Source organism: Phascolarctos cinereus, unplaced genomic scaffold (genome assembly GCF_003287225.1).
Source record: "Phascolarctos cinereus isolate Bilbo 61053 unplaced genomic scaffold, phaCin_HiC Scaffold_4;HRSCAF=312, whole genome shotgun sequence".
In the NCBI taxonomy this organism is placed as follows: Eukaryota; Metazoa; Chordata; class Mammalia; order Diprotodontia; family Phascolarctidae; genus Phascolarctos; species Phascolarctos cinereus.
Genome location: NW_027555847.1, coordinates 580,710,625 through 580,729,341, shown reverse-complemented (window position 1 = coordinate 580,729,341; position 18,717 = coordinate 580,710,625). Strand labels below are relative to the sequence as shown.

The 18,717-nt window shown below is 38.7% G+C and overlaps 1 long non-coding RNA gene across 3 annotated transcripts in view; it reads right to left on the bottom strand.

Moving 5' to 3' along the window:
- Positions 1 to 945: 945 nt before the first annotated feature.
- The window catches only part of LOC110196740 (uncharacterized), a 47,319-nt gene continuing 29,547 nt past the window's right edge, over positions 946 to 18,717 (bottom strand). For all 3 annotated transcript variants that reach the window (XR_013486282.1, XR_002321305.2, XR_002321303.2), the window contains exons 4-5: positions 16,505 to 16,608; positions 946 to 8,448 (exon numbers count right to left, since the gene is read on the bottom strand). This is a non-coding gene — a long non-coding RNA (uncharacterized LOC110196740). The remainder of the gene's footprint in view (positions 8,449 to 16,504; positions 16,609 to 18,717) is intronic.

The following is an 18,717-nucleotide window of genomic DNA, read 5'->3' as shown; positions in this document are numbered from 1 at the left end:
ATCTTGTGACAGATTTCAAATCTCTTGGTATCCTCTGTTCCCAAGATATCAAGTAGCTTGGAAGCATGGTTTAGCACATAAGACACACTCAAGAAAATAGACTTGCAGCACAAGTTATTTTAATTCTTTGGGACTTTGTTTCGTTATCTGTAAAATAAAGAGTTTTGGCTAAATGATCTCCAAGATCCTTTCTAATTTTTAGGTTTGGTATTTCTATGTTATTCTCAAAACCTGTTATTTAAAAAAATTTCTGGGAATAGAATTATAAATTTCTATATTTAAGAAATAAAAAAATGGTTTCCATTCCCTAAACAACCTTATTAAAATTTTTCTTCTGCCCATTGCTATGTCATCATTTCAGTTCAGCTTAGATTACGCGATGATAGCCTAATTCTTATTGTCAGTCTTACATAGAATGACAAGTTGGATGACTACTGTAGCTTATTTACAACATTTTGTTGTTAATTTATTTGCCATTCATGAGAGTTTCACAGAAATATGTTTGTACATTCCTAAAATTCATCTTTTGGTAGCTTTCTCTGAACTTGTTTACATGCATGTACTTTCCTCCCCTCTCTTTATGCACACAAATAGGATGTTGAGCAACTTATGAGAAATCTGGAAGTCACCTGTTCCCTCTAATGTGTCACTGAAGTGGGAAATTCTTTCTCTCCTGTTTGTGCTCAGAAAATAATGGCCAAAAAAAAACCCCAGTGACTTTGGATCCATTTCATCCCTTAGGACAATAAACACTCCTTAGTGATACTGTAAATTGTGATGATTTTCCTTGATATCAGTTTTTCCTTGGTGAATTCCTAATAGTAATAAGACATTAGCCTTAGTTGATTTTCCCTCAAATCTATACTCAGTAAAGACAGATCCCAATGCAACAATATTAAGGTTGAAATAGTTTAATCATATATATATATTAAAAACTCAGTGGCACAGTTAACTGATGTAAGCAAAGAAAGGGTTAATATAAAAATACAAAAAAGGAATTGATACAAAGAATCAAGGCTGTAGTTTAATCTCATGCCATCAAAATGTTATAGATTGGTAAACCTTCAGCAAATTCTATTTGGCTTTTTCATCTGTTTTCTTCTGTTCAACATCCAAGTCTGACAGACAACAGTGGCACAAAATCTGAACGTATTTTGTTGTTGAAACTGCAACATGCATGGACAAAATTGATAAGTCACATTCGTAAGATTAAACCTTGTAACATATTACCCATCTGCATTATGAAACTAGACTGAATATTTTGCCCAACTGGAAATGCATATGGTTTTCAAATTGGCCCTTTTGCCTTCAGACAAGCTTGTATCTCAATTCTATTAGCATCATCATTGTTATTACCTCATGAATCCATCTTCTACATACCTAACAAAATGGTTTTCCTAAAGCATAGCTCTGAAAATGTGACTTCCCTATGCAATACACTGCAATGATTTCTATTGCTTCTAAGATCACACATAAATTCTTATTTAACCTTCACAATCAACCCCACCCTACTTTCCAACCTTATTATACATTATTCCCCTTCCAGTCAAACTGGCCTTGTTGCTCCTTATACACGATATTTATCGTCCTCTCTCTGTGCCTTTATACTGGCTGTCTCCCATTCCTGGAATACATTTCCTCCCTGCTTCCATATTTTGGAAACCTATGCTTTCTTAAAGAATCAGCTGAGGCACCTACATCTACATCTTCATCTACATGAAGCCTTTCATGATTCCCTGCCCCTACTCTCTTGCTAGTGACCTTTCAGAATTTACCTTATATTTATTTTGTTTCTATTCTATATAGTTAAGAGTAGTTGATCAGGACACCCCTTATCAAGTTATTTCCTCTGAGTCCACAGAAAGTAATCCGAGAAAGTAATCCGAGAAAGTAAGGAAGCAGGTAACATAAACAATAAGGTGTTATGATCTTAAATGAGTACAAAGAAGGTTTTCATTCTGTTATTGTCTATCAAAAGCATGACCACATCTCTAGTAGTCCTATAGAAAATTGAAGTACATTCTCTAATGACTCAAGTCTTCAAAGGCACTCTTCTACAAAGTAGGGACCAAAAGATCCACCATAGCCTCAATTCATGGTGTGTGGAAAGGGTTTGTACTCTCCTCTTCCTGTGATGGGATTCATCTATAACATAAGCACACTTGTCCTTATCCCCCATTTCTCTCCCACTCTGTCTCCTTTTATTCCTGTGCTAGGCTCCAGCCTCCTCAACCCTTCCTTGCTGTGTCTCAAGACCCTCAAGGAAATTATTTAATAATCACCTGGATACCTACAGCAAGAGCTATGCATGTGTCATTGGAAAAGTCAATACCTTTCGCCCCAGCATAACTATCAGCTAAACTGCCCCCTTCCCCAACTCGAAATCTTTCAGTGTCTGTGGCAGGCACCCCTTAGTAAGTGAATTCGGTGCTCCAAGAAAGTGACTAGAGAGGCACTACCCTCTTTTAATTTTCAGTGGGATAGTCTCACTCAATGAGTAGTCATCAATAGGATGTGACAGCAGATCTCATGACATGACTTTCCCCCCAAACACACCCCTTTCCTGAGCTTCCCTATTCGAAGCTGTATCACTCTTTCAGTTTCCCAGGTTCAAAACCTTTCAATTTCTTCTTTCTCTCTGTTGCGGGCTGAGAGGTTGAGAGGTTGTGACCCCTCAAAGACCAGAGTACAAGATGGGTCATCTGGAATGAATTCACAGACTCAAGCATTCTTTAACCCAAGGTGTCAAAGATTTATTGTTATGCTTTTCAGCGGGCAAGGATTCTTAAGGATCCTGCAACCTTAGAGAGGTACAGTTGAAGTTTATATAGGATACAATACAATAAAACATATATCAAATATGCTAACTAGGGGATTCAGGGTGGGATTAGGAAGTGGTTAAGAAGTGGTCAGTTCTTAATTGAAACTCAAGATAAGAGAAGTCCCATTATTCAAGACAGTATCTGGTCCCAGACATCCTGGGCCCAGTGATAACAAACAGGAATAATACTGATCAGTTCTATCTGGTCCTGGAATTTGCTGACACAGGAAGGGGTGTCTTTAGTTCACTCAGAGAGAAAAAGATTAATTTAGGTTTTTGACCCTTATTGGGGCTCAACTGATCTTAAATGATTATCAAGGGACAGTGTTTCTGAGGCTAGGGAGAAATTGGGGCCCAAGTACAAGCACCCAAACATAAGCACCCAAGCATAAGCACCCAAGCACCCCAACATCTCTCTTAACTGATATATCCAATCCATGGTCAAATTGGTTTTTTTTCTACCTCTGTAACCTTTCTTAAACAAATTCCTCTATAGTTCCATGGCCATCCTAGCTCAAGTTGGCATCACCTATCACTTGGACTATTACAGTAGCCTCCCATTTGGACTCCCAGTCTTAAGCTTCTTCCATCTCCAAGCCATTTTCCACACAGCTGCCAAAGTGATTTTGCTAAAACACAGGTCTCATATCACTTCTCCCTCAAGTTCCAATGGCTCCCTATTGTTTCTAGAATATTGTTTTTTCATCTTATCCCTTTTTCAATTTCTATTCTTATTTTGTAACTTTTGTGGGGATATGGACAAGATGTGTGGGGTTTGTTTTTGGGTTTTTTTTGGTATTTGGAACTCCTAGGTGAGGAAACTCACTCTATCAATGGAGGTCAGCAACCTCTCTGTAATTTATTTTCTCAAAAAGTTGCCTAGAGCACTGAGAAGTTAGGTGACTTGCTTAGCGACACAGTCAGTCTCAGAGGCAGTATTCAAACCCAGATCTTGCTTGCTTCAAGGCTAGCTCTCTATACACTATACAGTATTACTTATCATATGTATGTCTCAGAATGTACATAAATGTAGAAACAAATACTAATTTATAAATAACCAAATATACAAATATTAAGGACACATCGTGACTTTTTTCTAATCTAATGTGATATGGAAGGAAAAAAAAAGTTTATAGGCTTCTGCTCTAAGGAGTCAGTGAGGAAGTTGCAAGGAGTGTGAGCTATGGCAGCACAGACTTAGCTATGAAAAATGAATGGAATTAGTACTGGCAATTGTAAATTAAGTTGTGAAGTAGATAATGCCCAAAGAGCCCAGTTGAGTGAGAGGCTCAGTGAAGATGCTGTGCCATATGCATGATGACATAACATTAGGGCAAGGACATTGACTCCTTGCAGTGCCAGGAGCATGAGTAGTCTTGACTAAATGTATATCTCATTAGCAGTGCAACTGTAACCCTAAATCTGATCCTAACCCTAACTCTAACCCTAACCCTACCTCTAACCCTTCCAAATGCTGCTGTGGAGAGTGTGCCCCACCTTTAATGGGGAGAATCTTTTATAGTTACTGTTCTGAATATTGCCATCCCAGCAATGTCTTGGCTTCATGCTAATGGTGTATTCTGATTGACTATTAAAAAGGGAAGTGCACTGGGAGGGATTTGTGAGCCACAGTTTTAGGAGTTGTTTGTTGTTATTAGCCTTAGTTCTGTAAGAGGACCAATGATATCAACAGGATGATGTCTTGACTTGCAAGTGAATTGGATTTTAGTGAGGCAAAGCTGTGCAGAGTTATCAGCCTCACTATCTCCTTCAGAGATATCTGAGTCCAGTGGCAAGACATAGGTGAGGGTGGCTGCTGTTGGCCCCTATGAATGGAAGATGTTGGACTTTTTAAGCTAAGGTCTTTCCCAGGTCTCAGTATGACTGAGTCAACACTCATTCAATACTTAAAGGCCAGGTAAGAATTGAGGCAAAAGATGGACTAGTTTGCCTTCACAAAAGAATCAGTCTGAGAGGAGAAGACCCTCGGAGTTTCTGGCCAGAAGAGAAACTATTGCTACTTACACTTACTCTGAGCCACCAAATGAACAAGTGAGTTTTAGGCTGGGACCTATTATTGGCCAATCAGTGAAAGCCAGAGTGATTTGGGTTTAAAGGCATAGTCAAGTAGCTCCATTTGAATCATAATTGGGAGTATGGATTCTCAGAGTATTAAAGTACTTAGGAAGAAAGAATCAGGAGCATACAATAAGATAGAAACTAAAGGATTAGACAATATTAAAGTGTTGTTGGTTGAAAGTATCATTGTAGGGTCATTGAGGACAAGGCTTGAGAAACAGCCACTGGATTTAGCAATTAGGAGGTCATTGTTGACCTTTGAAAGAATGACTTTCATAGAGTTCCTTGAAAAGAAATGAAATGAAAAGAAATTGAAAGATTAGGAAAATTAGTGACTAAATTCATTCTTTCCTGCTTCTCATTCCTCCTGCCCTTTCATTGGTTCTGCTTTGCTCTGCTCTATTTCTGTGGAAATAATTGCCCCCATACCATTTTTGAAAAAATACATATTGCCATGTATTCCTGGAACCAATTAGAGATGATAGACTGGGTATGCCTATATACAAATGAACAGTTTTTTAAGAAAATAGTATAATGCACTTAACATTAAAGCTACATGGAACATAATGTAATCTGCCTTTGATAATAAAGCCTTGGTTACTAATTTCCTATTTCCCAATAGAGAAACTAGTGACTAAACTGATTCTGTGGTAAAATGCTCATGGGAGTATACTGTTCATTCATAAACATTTACAAAGATAAAATGAGTTATTATCCCCTTAAATCCTAAGAGAGAGTTAGTTCTGCTCTCTCTTAGGAGTGATTGGACCTATTTTTAATTAATCCCTGAATTCCTTCCATATTCTACCTTACTATCTATATTTCTCATTCTAAGGTGATTAGGTAATGGGTCCAGCCAAATACTATTTAAGTGAATATAACTACCATTCCATATTCTTCTACTCCCTAAGCCTCCCCCCCCCCTTTTTCTACAGTGATTTAAGAAGACAGATGATTGGTCATCCTTTCCATATATATTGTTAAATTCCCTTTTCTCTCTTGTCAGGGTAAATTGCAGGACTCTGTTTTTGGCTAACACACAGACTTAGAAACTATATACACGGACCCAGCAAAGCGGATTATGAGGGAGAGCAGTGAGTGGTCAGTTAACAAACAAATACTTATTAAGTGGCAGGTACCGTGCTAAGCTCTGGTGCTACAAAAAAAGGCCAAAAAAAAAAAGTCCACTAGGAGAGACAACATGCAAACAACCTTGTACAAATAAGATATATACAGGACAAACTGCAGATAATCAGCAGAGGGTACTTGTATTAAGAAGGACCAGGAAAGACTTCTTACAAAAGGTGAGACTTTAGCTGGGACCCAAAGGAAGCCAGGGAGGTCAAGAGACAAAGATGAGGAGAGAGAGCATTCTATGTGTGGCAGACAACCAGTAAAAAGCCGAGTCAGGAGATGGTGTGTCTTGTGCAAGGAACTGCTCAGTGTCAGTGGATTGCAGAGTATGTAGGAGAAGGGAGATATAACAAGACTGGAAAGGTAGAAGGGGGTCAGGTTATGGATGACTCTGAATTCCAAACAGAAGATTTAATATTTTATCTAGTTGAGCCACTGGAATTTATTGAGTGGGAATAAGACATGGTCAGTCCTGAAGTTTGGGAAGATCAATTTGACAGAAGAGTGGAGAATATACTTGAGTCAGGATAAAGTCGAGGCAAGCAGACCAACCAGAAAGCTATTGCAATAATCCAGGCATGAATTTTCCATTTACCAATAGCTATTTCAGAATGGGATTTTTAAAGACCAAATCATGAGATGAGAGGAAATTTGAGCTCATATTTCTTACCATAGAGCCTTTGGAGACATGGAGGTCAATTCTTAGCTGATAAATGTACTCCCAAGAAATATGCAGGAATTCCAGACAAACTGATTCCAGTTCCAGTGAAAGAATTAATAGTGTCACTGTAGAGAGGTATAATCACCAGGAAGAGAGTACACAGGCAATAAACCACTGGAAAGAACAGGCTGAGCTTGTATTAAAAGGAAATAAAAATTGAAAGAAACTAAGTAGAGGAGAAAAAAGAACCTTAAATTGCTATGTTTCTCAAGGGCTTATAGGCATAGGGAGATTACCAACTGCTACTTACCTCTCTTCTCCCCACAGGATCTCACTCATGTCCCAATGAATGCTATGTAGGTTATAACATTGGTTGTATAAATGAGGGGAAGAACCCAATGGATCCATAAATGTTTTGACCTAAAACTGGGGCAGCTCTCATGTCCACTTTAGATTATAACTGTTAAATTAATCAATGGTGCCACTGAAGATAACTTGAAAAGAACTGACTGAAAAGTGCATCAGTCAAGGGCTATGTATAGACCTGAATTATCCTTGTCAACACTGACATTTCTAACTTAATTTTTAATCTGCACTTAAATGTAGGGATAACTGGGTGATAAGAAAAAATGTGAATGACAACATGTGCATTATAATTAAGAAATATAAATCATTTGATTGTCAATATATTGCCACATTTATTATATTCCCCCTGCCCTGAAATCTGAGAAAAAAATAGACTGGGATGGTCTAGTGTTATTGTTAAATCTATTAACAAAAGCTGGGTACAAATTTGCATAGTTATTACTAAAGGGGTTCTGTATGCTCAAAGAAGTTTAGACTTAAAGGTATATTTTTCCTGATAAACTTTAGAAATGACACCCTAAAAATGACCATCTGTGTTCCTATCTTACCACACAAGTGATGTCATTAATGAGGAAACAAATGAATCCATTCCTCAGAATGAAGAAATAACTGGGAGATTACAGGCTATGCTGTTAGAGAGGTGCCTGAGGCAAGTGACTAGCATGTGGTCACATGGCTGGTGAGCGTCAGAGGCAGGACTCTTGACTTTCAGTCTAGCACTGCTTTCATTACGAAACACTGCCCATTTTTCAGTCTCATTACTGATGCATGAAAGCAGTAGACTGAACTGAATATCTGAGCAAGAAACTAGCAAAATCATTTATCTCTCCCTAGAAATTTATTTTTATTTTGGTGGTTCTTATTCAATAATTAGGAGTGTTTAAGGAAATGAAGAAACTACAGTATATGGCATGTAGGTATTTGTGCCCATATTATCTGGTACGTAAGGCATCTTGAAGGAAATATAGGCTTCTTTTCTTCTTCAATTTCACGATCTTATTCCTCTATTCTTCTTCCCGTATTTTTCCTTCCATCCCCTTTTGAATTCTAGCATATTCCTTCATGTTCTTTTATTAATTCTTTCCTTATCTCTGATGATGAACCCTTTATTGGTTCATTTCTTTTTAGAAAACTACTGGTACTTTATTTCCCCAAATAAATCCTTTAATTAAAATTAAGCTTTCCTTTTTTTGGGGGGAAAATGAACCACTATGGGGAACAAAGAATGAAATATACTACAAGAAATAAAATGAATCATGTGCTCAATTAGAGCTAGGCGGCACAATAGATAGACTGGTAGACCAACAAATAGCTAATAGCTGAATGAGTAGTAGTTTATGAGTTGAAAGACATCTTCCACCAGGAGATAAAGCAACGTTGTCAATCCCTATAAAAGTTTAAAAAAATCCATTAATACAGTCAGGTTGCAGATAAACATATTAGCACAAATTATAATAACTGAAATGAGTATAGAACTTTAAATATATTATACCACTTGATCTTTACAAAAGCTCTGTGAAGGAGGATTCCAACCTGCAATGTCAGCAGTGTAAGGAATTCTTTTGTGTAGAAATTCTCCCCACCTATACAGAATAACCAGAAAGCCCCACAACATTTCAGCAAACTCCTTTCTCCCTTAAGGATGTTGGAACAATCACACAGTCTCAGTTGTGCCTATAAAATTAAAGCAGGGAAAAGCAGCCCGATTTGACTAAGTAAATATAAAGGAAATCTATGTTCAAGATGATACATTTGTGGAAGAGTTGATGACCTGATATACAAGAAATCTGAAGGAAAAGAAGATGCCAAAGTATCATTAACAAAATAGCAGACCTTAAATACTGAAATAAAAGGTGACTAAGGCTGTCAGTAATTACTCATCTATCTGCCTCTTCTCCCATGTATACTAAATCTTTAAGAGAATCATAAATACACAAATTAAGTAAATCCTCAATGAGGGCAATCATTAGGGAACTCGAGGGTTTTCACAAGCAATATTCAGCAATAGGCACATCTTTATCATTCCATAATAAACTGAAAGATGAAGAGAGGAGCAGATCCCACTTTGTTATTGTGTGTTGATTATAAAAAAAAATGCATTTGATTTGGTAGAACAAAATACTTTCTTATAAGCTCTTTTACTACAAGATGTCAGGAGATGGAGTATCTTGTGGGAGGAACAGCAAGGAGGCCTGTGTCATTGGATTGCAAAGTACATGGGAGAAGTAAGGTGAAGAAAGAGTAGAAAAGTAGGAAGGAAAGGGCTTTGAATGCCAAACAAAAGTTTATATTGATCCTAGAGGTGATTGGAGTTTATTGAATGGGGGTGGAGTGGGTGTGTGATCTGTACTTTAGGGAGATAATTTGACATCTGAGTGGAAGCTGGACTGGAGGAGGTAGAGATATGAGGCAGGGAGACCAACTAGTAGACTACTGCAAATAGCTCAGGCTTGAGGTGACGAGGGTCTGCACTAGGGTGATGGCAATGTCCTCTATAGATTATATCCAGCCATATGTATATTTGAGACAGACTCTCTAGATGGACCATAATTTGGAGCTCAGAACTGAATAGGCGTAGAGCAGACTGGATTGCTCTCAGGAAATTTCAAAGCTCTTTCACTGACCCTGATGAAAGCGAAGGCCCATCTTGTTAATGCATTTTTCCAATGCTGCCATGTGTCAGCAAGACAGGGAACAGCACTGTCTCTGAAGAACTAAAAATGAGCATCATATAGAAAGCAATAATAATAATGATGATGATGATAATAATAGCATTTATATAGGACTTAAAGGTTTGCAAAGTGCTTTATAAATTTTAACTCATTTGATCCTTACAAAAGCCCTGGGAAGTAAGTGCTATTATTATCTCCATTTTATAGATGAAGAAACTCAGGCAGATAGAGGTTAAATGTCTTGCCCAGGGTCACACAGCTAGTAAGTATTTGGACTTGAAGTCAGGTCTTCCTGATTCCTAGTCCAGTGCTCCAGCCACTGCAATGAAGATATGCATGATGGGAATAAGCAGGCTGCAACGTATAACCAGGGAGGGATTCCAAAGAAGGACAAGGTAAAGAACATTACCAAAGACTTGGATGTAGGAAGGGAAGATGGGCTGTGCATGTGGCAAGAGCTAGGGATAACTGGTGGATAGCCAGAGTCCTCCACTGACTCCTTTGAAATAATGGGAGAGAGAGAAAGGCTTCCAGCTCTGAGTGAACCCCTTTGGGACAAAACTTTGGGTGGACATGGATCGGAGTTTCACAAGGACATATAGGCCTGGACAGCTTGTGATTTGTGTCTCTGGGAGAACTTTCAAATTGATGAGTTCACTGGTCCATTTGAGTGTCACTTATCTGATTTATAGTTCCTGCCTAGTTTCTTGGTAAAGAATGTCCTGGAAAGAGGGCCCATGCTCTCTTTGCATATGTATGATTCCTGCAAACATTACCCAACTGACCTAGGGGAACAAGGAGTGGCGGAACCACATGTGACTAGTGCTACACAGGCCTACACATGAATCTTTCCTTCCTATCTAAAATGTTCTCTTGCCATCTTTCTTGCCAAATTGTCTGTCATCAACAGGATGAGAACCAGTCTCTAACCTGTGGGTGACTGGAGCTGAACAGAGCAGGCTAGAAGCAGGAGAGTCAGGAATCAAACAGAAGTTTAATTTCAAAGTGAGGAAAACAGCTTGAAAGCAAGGGCACGTATGCCAGAGATCTGCCCCTAGTGGGAGGGACCCAAGGCAGTATGGGGAGATCGCAACACTTATACCAATGGCTACACAGTGAGCTGTAGCCTTGACAATGAGGGGTAACAGCAACAACTCGACAAGTTTGATTCCTAGCAGAACTTCATAACTGGGACATTGGTACTGCAGGTGCTTGTCTGAGCTTAGGGAAGCATCTGGTGCTGGTATAAAACAATTCTGGGATTTTGCTGTGACTGAGATCATCCAGAGGGTGAGCGCAAAGGATTGTTGTGATGCCAAGCTCAGGGCGCAGCCTGTTTGCTGAGCCTTAGCTCTGGAAAACAGGGTGTCCCCTAATATCTTGACACTTATCAACTCATTTGATATCCAGACCAAAATCTACCTCTTGGAAACCATTCTGGATCACCTCAATCTTGCTCTGCCTTCCCTCTTGGGTCTAGGTCTTTGATTTGCAGGAGGCATCTTATTCAACTTGAGTACATTACCTGTAACTGTTTGTCATGGCAGGTAATGCACATGTTTTGTCTCCTTCAACTAGATATATCCCTCCACCCCCAACCCACCCTCTAAAAAGGTAGCATGGTATAGTGGATAGAGAGCTGACTTCAACATTAGGAAGTTTAGGTTTCAAAGTTTCAAGTCCTACTTCTGTCTATGTGACCATGAGTAAATCAGTTAACCCATTAGATTAGGAATTCTGGAGGGCAGGTACTGTTTTCTGTCTTTGTATCCCCAGCATTCAGCTCAGCCTTAATAAATGCTTATTGACTAACTGATTGAATTAACCTCCCTGTGACTCATGCAATTGTCTAAGAATAATTGTCGATTTATATTGGTAGAGGAATTTTCCTTACTGGAAGTCCCCCCCCCCAATGTAAAAAGGGGTCTGCTAAAACTAGATAAATTCCTCTGTCAGGGCAGACCACGTTTTCTCATGCTTTTATTCTCTGTCTTCTCTCAACACTGTAGCACCGGTGCCATAACTCTGCACAGAGTGGAGCTCAGCAAATGTTAAATAATTATTTCTGTATTAATAGGAACTAATTTCACAGAAATGAAAAATTCCCCATCACTAGTGCTTCTAAGAACCACATAGCAGGGATAACTTTAACCTTTTCTAAAAGAAATACTAGACTACTGGAAAGTATAAATTATTGCTCTCTATTATGCAACACACAGGGTAAAGGCAAACACTGAAATGTCAAAGCATATGTAGATGACATGAGTCACAGACCTGAATTTCCTAACGTCAAAAGGGGATAAGAAAGTCAGCCACTTTGGCTTGGCAAACTCCAGTTAATCAGAATAACTTGCACTAAACACTCCTGCTAAGAGGAACACATTTATCATTATATAAGTTAAAAAGAATTGTGATATTCTTCAAATAACAGTAAAACTAATGTCAAGTACAAAGAACAGCTTGGGAGCTACCCTTTTTTTTTTCCTTTTGGAGAAAATCGGGGTTAAGTGACTTGCCCGGGGTCACACAGCTAGTAAGCGTCTGAGGGAGAGCTACCTTTTTCAAATCAAAATATATGGTCTTTATTTCTTTTTTTAATTAGCAAATAACAGAAGGGTATGTTTGCATATGCCAGTATTTACAATCTTTTTTAAGTCATTTTGCTTAACTATGTATGAGACTGGGGTTTTATTGTTTGTTTATCCTAGGATTGGTTTTGTTGGGAGAAATAATTAAAAATAATATTCCTTGGGGCAGCTAGGTGGCACAGTGGATAGAGCACTGGCCCTGGAGTCAGGAGGACCTAGGTTCAAATCAGGCCTCAGACACATAATACTTCCTAGCTGTGTGACTCTGGGCAAGTCACTTAATGCCAACTGCCTCACTTAAAAAAATATTCCTTAATTTCATATCTAAGATATAGAAATAATAAGTTTTCCCAGCTATAAGAGATGAGATAGTCCTTAGACCAAAGTAGTATTCAAAGCTGTGGAAAATAGTCTGAGTTGAAAATAAAATCACTAATGACAGAATCTTAGAGTTGGGGAAGAATCTCAGAGATCATGTAGTAAACCCTGTAACTGTAACCGTGCAAGGATCTTCACTATAATATCTCCAATAAGAGGTCATTCAACCTCTGCTTGAAAGCTTCTAATGATAGGACATCCAGTATTTCCCAGAGAAGCCAACTGCATTTATAGATATTTGTAAGATTATATTTATAGATATAGATATTTATATAGGCAGCTAGGTGGTACAGTGAATAGAGCCCTGGGCCTGCAGTCAGGAAGATCTGACTTCAAATCTGAACACAGACACTTATTAGCTATGTGACCCAGGGTAAGTCACTTTACCCTGTTTGCCTCAGTTTCCTCATCTGTAAAAGGAGCTGGAGAAGGAAATGGCAAACCGCTTCAGTATTTTTGCTAGGAAAACCCCAAATGTGGTCACAAAGAGTGAGATATGACTGAAATGACTGAACAACAACAATAATGACATATGAAAATTTCCCTTATCCATAGCCTATGTCTGCCTCCCTCCATCGTCCAACCATTACCCCTAATTCTGTCCTCTGGGGCCAAGCAGAGCAAGTCAGATCTCTCTTCTATATGACATCCTTTCAAACGCTCAAAGATAGCTATTTTGTTTTCTTAAGTCTTCTCTTCTCCAGCCTAACCAATGCTAGTGTCTTCCACTGCTCTTTATCAGACATACAATCCAGGAGTCCCCACTCCATTTCATTACCCTCCACTCAACACAATACCATTTTAAAGCATCCTTCCTAAAATGTGCCATATAAAACTGGATAACATTTCCCAGAGGTAGTATGATTCTGGCAGAAACAGTGGGATTATAACCTCCTTTATTCTGGACATTGTGCTTCCATTAATTAAAGCCTATAATCACATTAACTTCCATTGCTGCCACATCTCACTGTTGACTCATATGCATAAATCTTGTTTCCTGAGCAGGAAGATCCATTGCAGGGGAGATGAGGCCAATAAAAGGCCTTGTGTTTAAGCTATATGTCCTCTTGGATCCAGACTATTAAAAAAAAATCATATGCTAATAGCACCACTAAAAAGTGCCCAAAGTTGCAGAGAAAATTCTCCAGAGAGTTTTCAGTTATTCCAAGGCACTACTTCGTATGAGGTAGGATGAAATGTTGTGGGGTTTGGAGTCAGAATATAAGAGTTAAAGTTTCAGTGCTACCACTGTAACTTTGAGCAAGTCAGCCTCACTGAATCTTGGTTTCCTCATCAATAAAACAAAAAACATTTTTTGATTAAATGATTTCTAAGGCCCCTTCCAACTCTTAATGTATTATGATCCTATAAATGACAGGAAGATGTCCAAGTCAAGGGCTGTGTATAGACGTGACCATTGGCTTCTACTTCTGTCTCATACAGGCTGAATCCTCAGTTCTGACTTCTTTCTGGTGCCATTTCAGGAAAGGATGGCTCTAGATGATTTAGGACACATACCTTCTAGGAATGGCATGCAGAACAGTTACATGAGCAGGGGTATTTGCTCCACTACAGGGCTTGTTTGGACATTTTAGTCATATCTGACTCTTTGTGACCCAATTTGGGGTTTTCCTGGCAAAGATACTGAAGTGGTTTGCCATTTCCTTCACTAGAACATTTTACAGGGTTAAGTGACTTGCCCAAGGTGACACTAGTAAGTGTCTGAGGCTGTATTTGAACTCAGGTCTTCCTGATTCCAGGTCTGGTTCTCTATTCACTATGCCACCTAGCTGCCCACTGCAGGGCTAGAGTTCCCCATTTATGTCTGTCCACCATCTTAACCACATTAAATGAATGAGTTCAACTGAAAGTCTTTTATATATGTTTCTTCCCTGGGAAGAAACCCAAGAAGAGAGCCAGGCCCAATGTGTCTCATACTTTCTTGCTAAATTAAAATTATTTCTTAATTTAATTCTCAAGTGAATGAAAGAAAGTGAAGGGGATGAGAGTCTGTCACAATCTGTTTTATGTAAGAAGCATTTTTACTTGCATTGAAGAGGAGAGCAGGAACTGGAGTAAAACAGTTGACATGTATCATACTTAAACTGCATGGGAGGTGCCCTTCTCTTGAGCCAACATAAAACAGTCTGTAAAACAGGTAGGAGATTTGGAAGGCTTGGGTTGGTATTCACCAGCTACATTTTTTAAAATTTTCTTTTTTATCTTGAATTTAACAAACATGAACATTTCAACTCACGAAAGACAGAGGAAAAGGATTGTAGATGAAACTGTGAACTATTATATGGAGTTTGGTTTTTTTAAAATGTATTAACTGTAAGTAAATTTAAAATGTAAATTACATTTATCGAGATAATGTGTTGTAGTGGATAAAGAGTTGGGCTGGAAGTCCAGGTAGACTTGGGTTCAAGATCGCCTTCTAACATCCCTTATATATGACCCTGGGCCAGTTACTTAATCTCTCAGCTGCAGAGAAAGTACCAACATGCATGGATACAGTTTCCTCACTCTGTAGTTCCCCCTGCCATATTAAATATAACATAAAAGTAGCAAAAACTGATTGTCTCTGTCCACTTCTGAACTTTCTTTTGTGTATTTTAAAAATTCTTTCCTTGACTCTCTTTTCTTCCCCCCTTTTTTGTATCACTACCTCTGCCCACCAATTCTCTTCCCCCCAAAATGTTTAATTTGCATTATTAACATTTTCCCCATAACTTTCTTAACTCTAGACAATTAACAAAAGAAAACGAGACACACACACACACACACACACACACACACAGAGACAGAGAGAGAGAGAGAGAGAGAGAGAGAGAGAGAGAGAGATTGAGAGTTTCATTTTATTACTGGAAATATGAGGTCATCAAACTGGGGGGCTCCCCTGAGGAACTAATTTCCTTTCCCAACGCAGATCAGCACCCGGAGCACCAAGAGCACTCCAGGATCACAAGGCTAGTATATGACAAAGGTGAGATCTTTTTGACTCTGAGGCTAACTTTCAGTTCATCATACCACCCTGCTTCTGCTTTTCCTCTGCTTTTTAATTTTTTAAAAATATTTATCAGTCAGATATTATTTGGTTCACTCTGAATTCTCCCACTCAGCACTTTTGTACAGCAATGCCTGCCTGCCCCGCCTTCTTTTGGGGGGGCAATTTTCTTGTCAGTAACAATCTATTTTGTGTAACACTTCTTCCTTTAGCTGCCTGAACGCAAAGGATACTTTCCTCTCAGCCCTGAAAGGAAAATCTGTTTTTAGATTCTGTTTTCATGAGGGTCACAGTCACATGGAACAGAAGAGGGGCATGAACACTTCCTAGCACTTATTGATTATGTTCCTTCTTTTGAAAGCCACCCTTCCCCCCTCCCCCCCTCCCCCCCCAAGTTTGCAACATAAAACATGACCAAACCTTTATGTGCTTTGCCCCTTTTTGTTCAGTTAATGTGATGCAATATTAGGAGCTGTCAATTTCTGTTAGATTAGCTTTAAAAACAAAACAAAAAACCTTACTGGGGATATTCAAGTTCTAGTAAATGCCCATTTTGTTCAAGGTACTGCTACCTGTTAGAGAGATGGAAAGATAAATGAGGAGGTGATTGCTCTCCTAGTAGATTTGGAGAGAGGAGGAGTCTCTATATGTGTGGGAACTGACAAACAACTGCACTAAATTAGAATAACAAAAATAAGTATAAACAATAGGTTAAAGGTTCAGGTAAGGGCAAGATCCCCAAAGGCTAGGGGAGGCAGGTAAGGGTGGCATTTTGTGGACACCTTGAGCTTTTCCTACCTGGAAGCTGCAATGATTGATGAATTTAATCCACTGAAACCAGACATGGCGACTGCAAGAGGAATTAGCCACTGAGCATAGTTGAAGACCTTATTACCAAATGTCTATTAAAAAAAAAGAGAGAGAATAAAACAGCACAACAATAAGAGGCAAATAAACATGTTTCTGAAAAGTGAAACTCATTGAGAAATAATTTGTCAGAATGAATCTCATGATGAAGTTATTTTAGAGAAGTTATATTAGGACACTGAGACAAATGGAATGGATTGATGCAATTATGAAATTACCAAAAATGCCAAAAAATGTTTACCTACTACACCATATGTTAAAGTGAAGTCTACAAAGGCTGCTGTTTCCATTTTATTCTACATTAAGAGCATAGGATCAGAGATTCATAGATGGAAGGGACCTTAGTGGCCATCTAGTTCAACACTTTCATTTTACACTTGAGGAAACTGAGGCCAGGAATGTTAAGTGACCTTCCCAAAGTTATACAGGTAACCGAAATATTCTTCCTTCAAGGATGTGCTGGTAAATGTCTGGGGGAAAATATACACACAATGCACTTTAAAGTGTAATCTGCATTAAATTAACATTTTATCCATAACTCCTTTAAGTCTAGACTGCAGGGGTGCTGAACCTGTGGCCTCAAGGCCACATGTGGCCTTCTAGGGCCTTGGGTGCAACCTTTTGACTGAGTCCAAGTTTTACAGAGTAAATCCTTTTATTAAGGGCCTTACTGGAGGACCTAGAGGACCACATGTGGCCTTCAGGTCACAGGTTCCCCACTCCTGGCTCCAGACAATCAACAAAAGAGTAAATCAAGCCCAGATCTGTAGCATTTGCTGATTTCTGAGGTATAAATGTTCACAATGAACATTTAAAATAGCTCTCTTAAACTGCATGCACTGGATACAGCACAGCTAAGTTAAGACCAGAAATAGACCACTAACAGCCAACAAAAAGTATTTGATCTAAGAAAATGACTTGAGTGCCTGACCAATAATCAACAAGAAGGCTTTTATTCGTAAAACAAAAGTTCTAAAGCAAGATAAACCAAGATCTCATAATAAGACACTATGGCCACAGTCATATGTACCACTTCTCTGCTAAGCTGTTCATTCTTATATAAACATACTCCTAGTTACTTGGTCAACCAGTTGAACTCTTAGTAATGGCATACATTTCTATAGCGCTGAATAGTTTACAAAGCACTCTGGCTTATAGAGGACCACTGAGGCCAAGAACATATCATCCCAGTATGATCAGGCATTATCGAAAGATGAGTTTGACCTACTATGGCCCATTTTCTTTGGCCTGTGAATCATAAAACGATAGAGTCAGGAACAACCTCAGAGGACATGTTAACTAATTTCTACCTAAATCATAAATCCAGTCTTTAATGCTTGTGACATGGTTATCCAACTTCTGCTGTAAGACTTGTAAGATAGGAAACTAATTAACCCATGAAGCAGTCCATGTCACATGAGCACCTGGGCCTGGAAATATCAGTAGGACTATCTTAATGAGGCACAGAAAATCAGAACTAGTGACCCTTTTTATCATTTCTAAGTCTATCTTGTTTGTGTTACTATGACATTAAAGAAAAAAATTGCAACATGGGATCACAGGATTTAGAGTTGGAAGAGACCTTAGAGATCCCCTGTTTTCATTTTACAGTCGAGGAAACTGAGGTCCAAAGAGGGTAGGTGGTTTTTGAAAGGTCATACAGGCAACATGTAGTAATTAGTAGATACGGAATTAGAACCTAGGTTTTCTGACTCACAAATCAGTATTCCTTCTACCACTCTACCTTTAAATCATGGCCTCCTGCTGACCCAAAATCATGACAAAAACAAGTTCGGGAACTTGATGCCTGCAACTTAACTCAACAAACATTGATTAAGCATTTACTATGTAAGTCCTTTGAAGGAAGGGATTGTTTCATTTGTGACTCTTATGGCATCTAGTACAGAGCCTTATGCAAATAGTAGGCTCTGAGTCAGTGTTTATTGAATAAATTGTTTTGTTTCAAGTGGGTGGGTGCAAAGAAGAAATCATCCCCTTCTTGAAGAAGATTATATTCCCTTTGGCCAGGGTTGAAGGGGAGAATACAACACATGCACAGATACGAAAAGAATCTTAGTAGTATGCATTAAAAATAAGGGACACTGCATGGACAGGGAGAGGATCAGGAAAAGCTGATGGTAAGA